General features: G+C 34.2%; 1 pseudogene; it reads right to left on the minus strand.

The window, feature by feature from the left end:
- Nucleotides 1–1026: 1026 nt before the first annotated feature.
- Nucleotides 1027–11632, minus strand: part of LOC101574855 — a 53580-nt pseudogene continuing 42974 nt past the window's right edge.

Genomic DNA, 11632 nt, shown 5'->3' on the forward strand with positions numbered 1-11632 from the left:
GCTGAAAAGGGAGGTACCAATCCAAGAATAATGTGAGAGAGAGTAGAAATTTGTATCCACAGCAAATAATTTTATTTACATAATAAATAGCAAAGCTTTCATTATTTATACAATAATGTATTATTTTTCAAGATTATATTCAAGATCAAACATCAATGAGATAAATCATACAAAAACTTTTGCATTGCTAAAAATTTCCACAAGCGTTTTTACTATTGATGGCTATAAAGATGAGTAACTTTAAAAATTACCTTGAAGATTAAATGCAGTCTCAAGCATGATCCCATTATTACCTTAACTGAATATTTTTTACAATCCCAGTGTTTAAACAACTTCATTGAAATTAACGCACGCAGCATGTAATTCATCCATTAACATGGCCATGTATCAGTGGTTGTTAGCACAATCATGGAGTTGTAACTATCAAATCTTTTACTGGCTACACTCCAAGCAAAAAAACACGGTCTTCATTAGTAGTCAGGTCTCAGCTCGCCACTCTCTTACTCTACTAGTTGCTCAAAACCTTTAATCCATGTATATATGTCTTTGTTTAGACAAGTTATCATGCCTGCATTCTGTCCTCTGAATAATTACTACAAAGACAACAATATGCAATGTATTAATTATTGTAACTGTCCTACTGGAAGAAATTGAAAATGAAATTGAAACTGCTTCCTTGTTATTTTTCTCATTAAAATGAATAAAATATTTAAAAATAATAAAAAATAAATTAAAAAACCCTAATCCCAATCACCTCTGTGCCTTTGCCTGTTCTCTGTATCTCACAGAAATGGAATCAGGTAGCTCTATAGAAGAGCTCAATGCCAGAAATACAATCTTGACTAAAAGGAAATAGACACAAAAGCAGTACCCTTCCTTGGTAATTTAAGTAACATATTTCAATCGTAGTTTTTAATAAGTGTGTTATTAGAACTTATCCAATGCAACTTAAGTTGTGTATAATCATAATATTATTTCTATTTTCTGATATAGAAAATTACCTGGCAGCCTCCAAATTTAGGAATTTTAATTCTCAAATTTACGTTTACAATTATAAGGGTGTAATGATCCACAGTTGTCTGCGCTAAGGCCAAAAGCAGAAAGGAAAACACAGTTGGAGTCATCATGTGAGGACTGCTGTATCCTGTAGCTGTGGAAAAGAAGCCTTTTCCTATTTAAAAAACTGATATGCATTTATACTATATTGAATAGATTAATAACTTTTCATATAATATTGGTAAGAGCTAGTATTTAGAAAGCCATTCATTAATATTTATATTAATACTCCACAAACTTGCAACATATTTCATGTTCAAATAAATTAATAACATTCTTAATTTTTCCTTTTTTATACTTTTATGTGTGTCAATTATTTTCTTAAAAGCTTACTGCAGATGAAACACTGAGCCGTTTACCAACAGCCATGGGTGATAAAGGCACACAGCATGTAACTCATCCATTACCAGGGCTGTATGTCAGTGTTTTGGGCACACTCACAGAGGCACAACTATCAGATGCTTTAATGTCCACGCTGTTCACAAAGGAAACACTGCCTTCATTACTAGTCATGTCTGGGTTTATCACTCTCTTACTCTGTTAGTATAAAATTACTCGACAGGCTCCAAATTTAGATATTTTAAATCTCAAATTTATGTTTGCAACTATATGTGTGTGGTGATGCACAGTTTTCTGCCATAAGGCCAGATGTGGTTAACCAAACACAGTTGGATTCACCAGGTGATGATTCCTGTATCCTGTAATGGTGGAAAATGCATCATGAAGTTATGTTTAGGGAATGGTCTATGAAACAGAAGCATTTTCTTGTTAAAAAAACTGATATGCATTTAGAATATAATGAATAATATGAGTAAGAACTAGCATTTGGAAAGCCATTCATTAATATTTATATCAATATGTCACAAACTTGCAACATATTTCATGTTCAAACAAATTAATAATAACATTCTTCTCAATTTTTCCTTCCATTGCTATACTTTTTTCTACATGCATAAATTATTTTTTTTAAAAAAACTTACTGTTGATGAAACACTGAGCCATTTACCAGCAGCCATGGGTGATCTCTGCTGGAACGCGAGATGCCAATCCAAGAGGGAGGTGAGACAGAACGGAGAAATTTCTGTTAGAAACACATGATTTCACTTAGATAATCAGTATGAGAACTTTCATTGTTTTAAAAAATATATTGTATAATTTTGTACAATTCTTAATGTTCAAAAAAAGGCAATAAGCTAAAACCATGTTAAGTCAAAAACAACTTATGCATTGCTAAAAATTTCCACAAGTGTTTTTAATATTGAGTGAAAACTAACTCTTAGGAGTTTACTTTTGATATTTGTTGTTTTCTTGTGTTAAAAGGGATAATGCGATTCATGTAATGTAATAGTCACCCATGTTAACAAAACAAACCTAGCAAGATTTAAATAAGTTTCTGGACACTACACATTAAATTCTCCAGATGCTGTGACTAAAGAAGTATGTTTTTGCACTAGGTCTCTCAGAGGTTGGACCTTAGGAGGAAATTACCCACTTGCTACTGAAGAAATAAATGACATGAAGCGAAAAATGTGGTTTTCTCGATGCCGCACCACTGTTAATAACCTTCCGTTTCCTGCCTGCACTGTAGAATACTGATGGTTCAAAGTTGCATCAAGTTGTTTTCCTGTTTCGTTCTGACATAAACTCACAAATTAATGAAAGACATGAGTAAAAGGGAATTCTGAAGGATAGAAGAAAAATTGTGAACAGATTTGGTCCCCAGGATTAGAGAACCTGAAGTATGTGGCTTCTCACATCTATCATCAGTGAGGAAGGGACCTTGGCCTGCGGGCTCCAGCGCCCAACCCAGCAGTCATTAGTGGCTGCTGTGAACTCAGTCCTGCTCTGCATTAATGGAGACCCTCCAGCAGCACCACACAGGGCTGAGTGCCCCGGTTAGGGTGAGCTCTCCGGAGATCACCACTGGTAAGCTGCCCTGGAAGAGCTTCTCCTGCTCAAGGACACCAGGCCAGAGATGGAATGCGAGGTTCAGTCAAGGAGATTCAGGGACAGCCAATGCGTGCTCTAGGCAGCCTGTATCCTGAGAATACGAGACTAGCTCTTCACTCTTCCCATCAAGTCACCAGGTGTGGTGGATCCTAAATTATGGATTGTAGAAATTAGCAAACTGAAGTGCTGGTGAATCACCCCAAACCATACCAATATGAAAGGCAAAGATACAAAAACACATAGAGCAAATTCCATTCACGGAAATCTCAGAACCAGATAGCACTAGCTTACAGTTGCAAAAGTTGGGATGGTTGGTGCTTTAGGAGGAAAAAGAATGGATGAGATTACACACAGGCCCAGGACAGCAGAGCTGCAGAGTTCTATCTTTTCATCTGACATTAATGACATCTGTGGATCACTTCGTGATCACAGTCTGCACCACCATGCGATGCTTAGATTGTTTTATGTTTGGAACAATTCCATACCAAGGTTGGATAAGAAAATACTACTTGCATAAGCATGACTTTTTAAACACAGCAAAATCATGAAATAAATGTGTTTTAGCAGTAAAAAAATAAGTTCTTATAAAGTTAAATATTAAAACTATATAGACTTTTAAATGAAATATATATGTGTATATATATATATATATATACATGAAAATGGATGAGTTGTACATATACAATATTGGATAAAATAAAGCTTTTAATTTATTGTTTGAAACAGTGAAACTCTTACCATTTCTTTCTTATCATCAGTGTAAATCAGGCTAGAGTTCTTAGAAGTGCAGGACACCAAACTCTCAGTCCAATTTTTCTTTTCCACACAAAAGTAATAGCAATTGTTGGAAAATGTTGGCCACTCATTTGGACAACGAGCACATAGATATACTGATGAAAGAATGTGGGCTTCTATCAAAAAACATTGTGAATTTTAAAAACTGAAAATAAATTTACATAAACATGTATATGCATATAACATATCTGCACACCCCCACAGTCTAGTACAGATCAAACAAAACATGGTCTGATAAGCTAAAATAACATAAAAGGTCAGCTTCTCATCTTGTAATTAATTTGCTCAAATAAACTTTTTTTAAAAAGCTTCGGGCTGGGAAAATAGCTCAGTATAATAAGCTCTTCCGGTCAAGCACAGGGTCCTGAGTTCAATCCCTGGTACCACAAAAAATAAAATAAACAAATAAATAAATAGAAATAAAAAATGAAAAAGCTTCACTCTACCTGTATTTTGAAATAAGTGCATGAAACCTCCTTTCTATAGTAGTAAATTTATCTCTCCTCATGTTATGTAAGTAGGAAATTTGAGCCAGTTGTGAAGATTGTGCAGTAATTTTAAATGTGTATTTATATATATTGAACAAATTTACATGTCTCCTACCATCTTTATTTATGAACATTTAGGGTCCATTTTCCAGCTTTTTTTCTCCCCCCAACATCTATTATCAATTTTATGGTCTAAGTTACAGGAAAAATATAATCTATGCAAATATAAGAACACTGAAATTTTTTGTGTACCTCTTAGGGGTCTTACCAAGGAAGATTTGTTCTGTTCCTGTACTGTAGTAGCTAGAAAGAGTAAAGTAATTCTTATAAACATTAACATATAAATAAGTTAAATTTCAGTTAAGTTGAAATTTATATAATATTTATAATTAGAATAATGTAGAATAAAATTAATTTTTACCATGAAAATGAATAAAACAATGAAAGTTTTTGGAAAATAATTTTAAATTCTAATGTAAAACATTACAATCTTTTAGTTATGAGTATGAATTTATATTTTTCAATAATGCTTTTCGCATTCCTAAAGATGTTTAAGCTATCAAATCACAATGAACAAATAGAATTAAAAACAACTACTCATTACTATCCTTAATTATTTATACTTTGCACACTTTCAGAATTAATGTCCACAGTCCAAATAGAAATATGACACTGAGAGCTGTGACCCTTGACATTATAAATGTCAGAGGTCCTTTCAATCACTAGGTGGAAAATTCTTGTACAATCTTTCAAAACTATACTTACAGGGACTGACACTGTCACTGTCACTGTCACTGTGGCCATTAAGATCAGGCAGGTGGTTCCCAGGAATCTAGCAAGAAGCTTCTCAGGAGGTGATGCACCTTTTAGTCCCTATCTTTCAAAATTCTCCTATACTTGTGTGTCACATTGATTCATCATTTTATATCAGAAAGAGATAGGGGAATAAAATTGCTATAGTGCTGTCAGAAACATCAGTATTCCACCAGTGCAGGCTGAAAGTGAAAAGATATTTAGCTAAGGTATCTTTTTTTTTTGATTTTTAAAATTTTTTATTATTCTTATCGAGTACAAATTAGAATTAAAACAAAAATTACAAGTGATGCAAAATTTCACTTAACAAAGTAATATGAATTTCACAGTATTTGTTTTCATACCAAGTGTTGTCTTCCTGTCAATTATTTGTATTACCAGATATATGCATGTAAAATTGGAAGAAGGAAGAAGAAAAAAGACAAAAATGTATAAGAAATTAAGAAGAGAAAAAGTACCAACAAGGAAAAAGGACACAAAATGAATTAAAGCATTAACTGCTTCTTTCCATAGACCAACAGAAATGCACAGTACAGCTGTCCAAGCCATTATGAATTTTTAAGCAAAGCATCTCTACATCTCTTCTCTCTCTCATCATTAGCATCATCATTTGTTTTCACATCTATCATAAAACCATCAAAAAAAATAATTACCAGATCTGTATATCTAACCCCAAATTTTTCTGGCTCCCAGTTGAAAACTTACATTTCCTTTTTGAAGTCTGTACAAAAACAAGTAATCAGAATGCACTTTCAAAATGTGTACAACCTTGCTATACACATATTACCAATGCATTGTAACCCTACATTTTTTAGCTAAACTAATCTTTGTAGAATAGAGCTCTGTTCCTAAACTTCATCAGAAGTTCACTGTTCTAATTTGCAGATAAAGTGCTTAGCAAGGCATTTGGACCGCCCAGAAGGGTCACCTCCTCTGCATTTGGAACCTGGTCCATGCAGCTCCCTGTGCTCCATAACTCTCTCAGAACTTGTTTTCCAGCCCACATTTAACTATCTTCAATGGTACTGTGTTGGTCACCATGGTACTAAAGTCATCCAAAATCTATCCGAACTAATGTATCTTTTAATGGTATATCAATAAGATATTTGAGCTGGGGTGAGAAAGTTTGTGTACTGTTTTTAAATAATATATATCATAGTATAAGCCAAAAAGAAATATTTCTCTGTGATTCTTATTTAAGAATAGTTAATATCCATATTTCTAGTTTCTTTTCTCACAAGATTTTCAGCATCATTTTTGCATGGGTTCAGTTAGAGATAAATTATAATTTGTACCAATATCACATTTTTTTACTCAACGTATATCTTTCTATATTCTTATCTGGGAAAAATTGCTCACCTGATATATTGCAGTAGCTAGAAAAGTAAAGTAATATGTATAAGAGGTAATTCCTAAGTAAGACTATAGTTTTTAGTTTGAAATTTATGTGCTGTGCAAAATTACAATAGTATGGTGTAAAATTTATCCAAACAAAAAATTAACAAAATGATGAAAGATTCTTGGAAAAGTACTTTTAAAATTACACAATATAATCACACAATATAGCTTAAAACAAATCTACAATTTTGTCATTATTTACAATTTTGACAGATTCAGAATAATAATCCATGCTTAGTCCAACAAATTGAGAGTTCTACCCTGATTTTATGAAATGCTTGCAGGCAAATTCAATTATTAAAATAAAACATTCCTTTGTTACTCTTTTAAATATATTCTTACAGGAAATAGTGACTGTTACTGTGAGCATCATAGCGAGTTTTAAGCAGATGAGTCCCAGGATCCCAGCAGTGAGCTTCTCTGAAGGGCACAGAAAACATATAAGAAGAGAAAAAAATGAGACAGGAGGACGGAGGTGATCCTTCTGGTCACATACAGGACAACTCAGATGTGTTGGGGAACAAATTTGAACCTCAAACCCACAATTACATCTGTAATCTGACTTTACAATATCCCAGTACATTTTCAGTAAACATAATGCTACCTATATTTTCCTTTTTTAAATTTTTTAATATTTTATTTTATTGAGAAATAAATATGAATGAGACAGTTTCACAGCTGATTAATAGGACAGTTTTGATAGTCAATACACTGTACATTGTTATCTTCTTAGTGGTTATCCATAGTACAAGAAGCAGAAAGGATATTCTGTCCAAACACTGTTAGTACACCTCTTTCTTCTCATTGAATTAAGCAAAAGTAGCTGTAAATTTATCCTATTTTGTATATATAAATACAAAATGATCTTTCCTTTGCATCCTTTTTTTTTTGTCCTGTCAGAGGTGAATATTTTATTGGCATCTAAATACTATAGGTGTTTGAATTCAACTAAACAGTCTAACACTGTCTAGCAGTCTATAATATTAGTGGGTTATCCTCAGAAGTTATTGACTTGAGCCTTTTAAACCTCATCGTATTAATATGGATTTACTTTATATACCTCAACTATATTCTCCTTAAAGCCTGGAGTTTTCAACCATGTCCAAATAGAACTACTCATAGCACCTTCAATTAGAATAACATAGCTTAATTTAGAGCTGCTGTCTTCACAAATGACATAAGTCAGTTTATTTCCTCCTTTTACCCACACCCTTGAAATTCAGCTGCCACATCACTGAGCAGCGACTCGGACAGGAGAAGAAACGTGCTACCTTTGCACTGGCTGCACATGTCATTGCCTGGACACTCCTGAGAGGCGTTGCTGAGGGTTACCTCCTGCTCAGTTGGGGAAATGGGACCCGCAGCCTCCGTAGACGTCCTTTGTTGCTTCTGAGCCAGATTCGGCAATCTCTGGTTACTCATTGCTGCAGATGAGGGACGTCAGGGACTGTGCCCTGAGCGCCGTGCCTCAGGAGCTAAGAAACGGAGAGAGCAGCGGTGCGCTCTGATGCCCTCAGAGTGGGCAGTGTGGGGCGGGAAGGAGGGTTGTGCAGGATAGGAAACACGGACTGTCGTTGTAAGCAGAACAAACTAAGACTTTCCTTAGAACATGAGGTATGTCTCATTGAAAAACACAATATTGTACTTTCTACAGGATATTATTGGTAGATAATAAAAACAGTAAACAAAGATATTCATGAAAAAGAACATAGAAATAAGTTAATGTCAGTTTTCCTAGAATATTTTAATATCTGTATAAAGATTATAATGCTATATTAAAACTTATGTATCAATTTGTATGATGAATTGAAATGCAATAACAGTTTAAAATTGAGTCTGGAGGGTTGGGGAGATAGCTCAGTGGCTAAAGCCCCTGCCTGGCCAGCACAAGGTTCTGAGTTCAATAGCTGGTACCAAAAAATAAAGAAATAAAAAAAGATAAAATTAAGTCTTTAAACATGAACTAAGAGAGATAACATATTAATTTTTATACTCTATTATTTTAATAATATAACTATATTATTAAATGATTTATAATGCATTGAGTAGTCCTCAGTAATTGAGGAATTCTGATATGTTATTAAATTTTAGGAATACTAGATATGTCTTAAATGTTATGCACAACATAGACTGTACTAGGAGTACCATAAGTGATTTTTAGCTTTTATTTTACTGAAACAATTGATCATTGTTGTAAGTACTAAAATGTAAAAGCACAAAATGATGAATAGAAGACGTACCTTAGAAGATTTTGGCTCAATCTTCCAGAAGAAGTCTATGGTGGTCAAAACTGGCGAGAATCCCTTTAGTTTATAATCAATTATAATAATTTGGGTTATATAATTTAATAGCTGGAAGAGCAGGTCCAGAAGTCAGTGATATCCAAAATTACCTCTGGCTTCTAAACTGACAATATATGAATTTTAAAGCGAGATTATGCATCTAATAAATTAATTATGCTTCTAAAATGCAAATATGAAAAAAATCCCCAGTTCCACCAAAGGAAAAAAAAAGCAAAATGAACTTATGGGATACAGTACATTTAAAAGTTAACTCTGAAGAAAGCTCTTAAAACTCTACATACATGTCAGCTACTTAAGCTCCTATTTTAGTCCAAATTGTTTTGATGTTATTAGTATGTCCATTGTTCCTCAGTTATATCATATCTCTTATTTGCAGTCTCTTGTTAACCAAGTGGCACAAACAGAGAGACAGGAGAAGAACAGCCTGTTACTTCTGTTGCCAGAAAGCTGTGCATCCTTTGCTGAGAAGGTTTGTTTACTCATGTAGGAAGGCCTGCTGCAACTGAATAAAATAAGGTAAAACTTAACAACATACACCCAGCCCAACCAAGATGTGGTGGTGCGTATGTATAATGCTAGTATTTAGAGGCTGAAGCAGGAGAACTGCAGTGAATTAAAGGATGGCTGGGGTGACATAGCAAAAACTTGTCTCAAAAAAAGAAAAAAAATGCAGGACAGAAATAAATTAAAAACAGAGGCCAGCAGGTTCAAAATCTGCCTTGTGGCACAAAGTGAATCCAAAGTAGATTGATTTCTCATCAACCTGATGTTTATACCTTAGCAGTACATTCTCACCCTTGCGGTTTTTTCAAGGTAAATTCATCTCCAGAATATAGGACAGTTCAGGAACTTTTTGAAAGATAACATGGGCTTTGAAGTGTTTCATTTAGCTTGTTCATTTACAAGTGTTTCTGACCTGTTCTGTATCTCACTGGGAAGAGAGAATCCTCAGCATCCTTGGGGTTAATTTGTTTACACTTCAGTCTCAGTGATTGTCATGTATATTATATATATAATTTATTTTATTTTATTTTATTTTGAAGAGTAAAAAGAAAAGCAAAAGCAAATAGACATAAAGACAAAAATAGGGTAAAATGTACAACAATGTATATGTTACAGATTTTCAAAGCAAGAATAGTTAATTAACAATGGTTATTATATTATCTATCAGATTAATAGATATAGTTATACATGACTGGGGAAATAATGAAATATTGATGCTTGCTTTCAAATAATCTTAATTATTTTTCCTTGTCTTTTTTGTTTTAATTTATTTTAAAGAGAGCATAATAATTGAGATGACGTTAGAAATGGTGCACATTTAGAAGACCAAGACGAGAGGCATTCAACTATGGGTTTTATATTATACTATGCTGTCCTCAGTGTAGTTGTTCAGATCACAGATATGAGCATACAGAGTTAGTCAGTGTGAAAATTCTAAACATTAACTGCTATTTAAAAAAAAAAAACTGATGGAGCACCGGTGAGATAGCTCGGCTGACTAAGGGGCCTGCTTAGGCAAGCTTAGGCAAGCATAAAGACAGTGGTTCTATCCCAGGCATCACTCCAGCCCTGCCTATAGGGTGGGCTGAGCTGGTCAGCGTCCAGGCCCAGTGTCGCACACCTGTAATCCAGCTCTGGGGAGGCTGAAAGCAGGAGGGTCACCATGAGTCTGAGCTGTGTAGTGAGAACCTGTAACAACCAAATACATTTTTAAAAATGATGGAAATTTTAAGTACAATCATCTCAGCCATCCTGTGTACATACTGGCGTGTTTTTTCCTTCTTCCTTTTTTTCCTGTCTTTTCTTCTTTCTCTCATCTTCATTATTTAATCCTTAAGTTCATTTTCTTTCCATTTTACTATATCTATTATACTTTTTAGGTTTTACTTATTCTTTCAGGTTCTTACACTAGGGAGACAACACTTTATTTACACATGTGGATCTGATTTATTTCACTTATGAGTATAGCCTGTAGTTGCATCCACTTGCCTAAAAAGGACTTGAGTTTGTCTTTCTTTATAGCTTATTAGTGCTCCATTGTATAGAAATATCACATGTTTTCCATCCATTCCTTAAGTGACGGGCATCTTGTCTGTTCCCAAGATTTGGCTATCACAGATTGTGCTGCTATAAACATGGGTGCATATCTATCACTATGGTGTTCTCAGTTCCTCTGGGAAAATTCTTAGAAGGTGGATAGTTGGATTGAATGGGATTTTCAGTCCTAGTTTTTTGAGGAGTCTCTACACTGATTTCCATAATGGTTGTACCAGTTCACATTCTTACCAGCAGTGGAAAAGGGTTCCTTTTTCTCCACAACCTATCCAGCATTTGTTATTATTTGATTTCTTTATGATAGCCATTTTTTTCTGAGGTGAAATGTTGCTTTAATTTGCATTTATTGAATGGCCAGTGATGTGGAGCATTTTTTCATCAATTTTTTTTGCTATTTATATTTCTTTCCCTGAGAAGCATGTTTTCATCTCAAAAGCCCATTTTTGTTTATTTATTTATTTAATGAATTTAGTACAGGGTCTATAGGGTCTCACTATGTAGATCAGACTCACAATGATCTTCCTGTTTCCAACCTTCCAAGTGCTGAGATTAGAAGCACGCACCCCTACACCCAGTCTCAGTTGCCATCTCAGCACAGCATGCTGGGGATTGAACCCCAGCTACTGCACTCTGCCTGAGCAGGCACTTTAATCCACTGAGCTATCTGACCAGCTCTCACAAGCCCATTTTTGGATTGGGTCTTTAAAATTTTGAAGACCGAATTTTGTTTAATTCTTTTTATAATTTAAATAGGAATCCTAAATTGTATAC

Source organism: Octodon degus, unplaced genomic scaffold (assembly GCF_000260255.1).
Source record: "Octodon degus isolate 3935 unplaced genomic scaffold, OctDeg1.0 scaffold00018, whole genome shotgun sequence".
NCBI lineage: Eukaryota > Metazoa > Chordata > Mammalia > Rodentia > Octodontidae > Octodon > Octodon degus.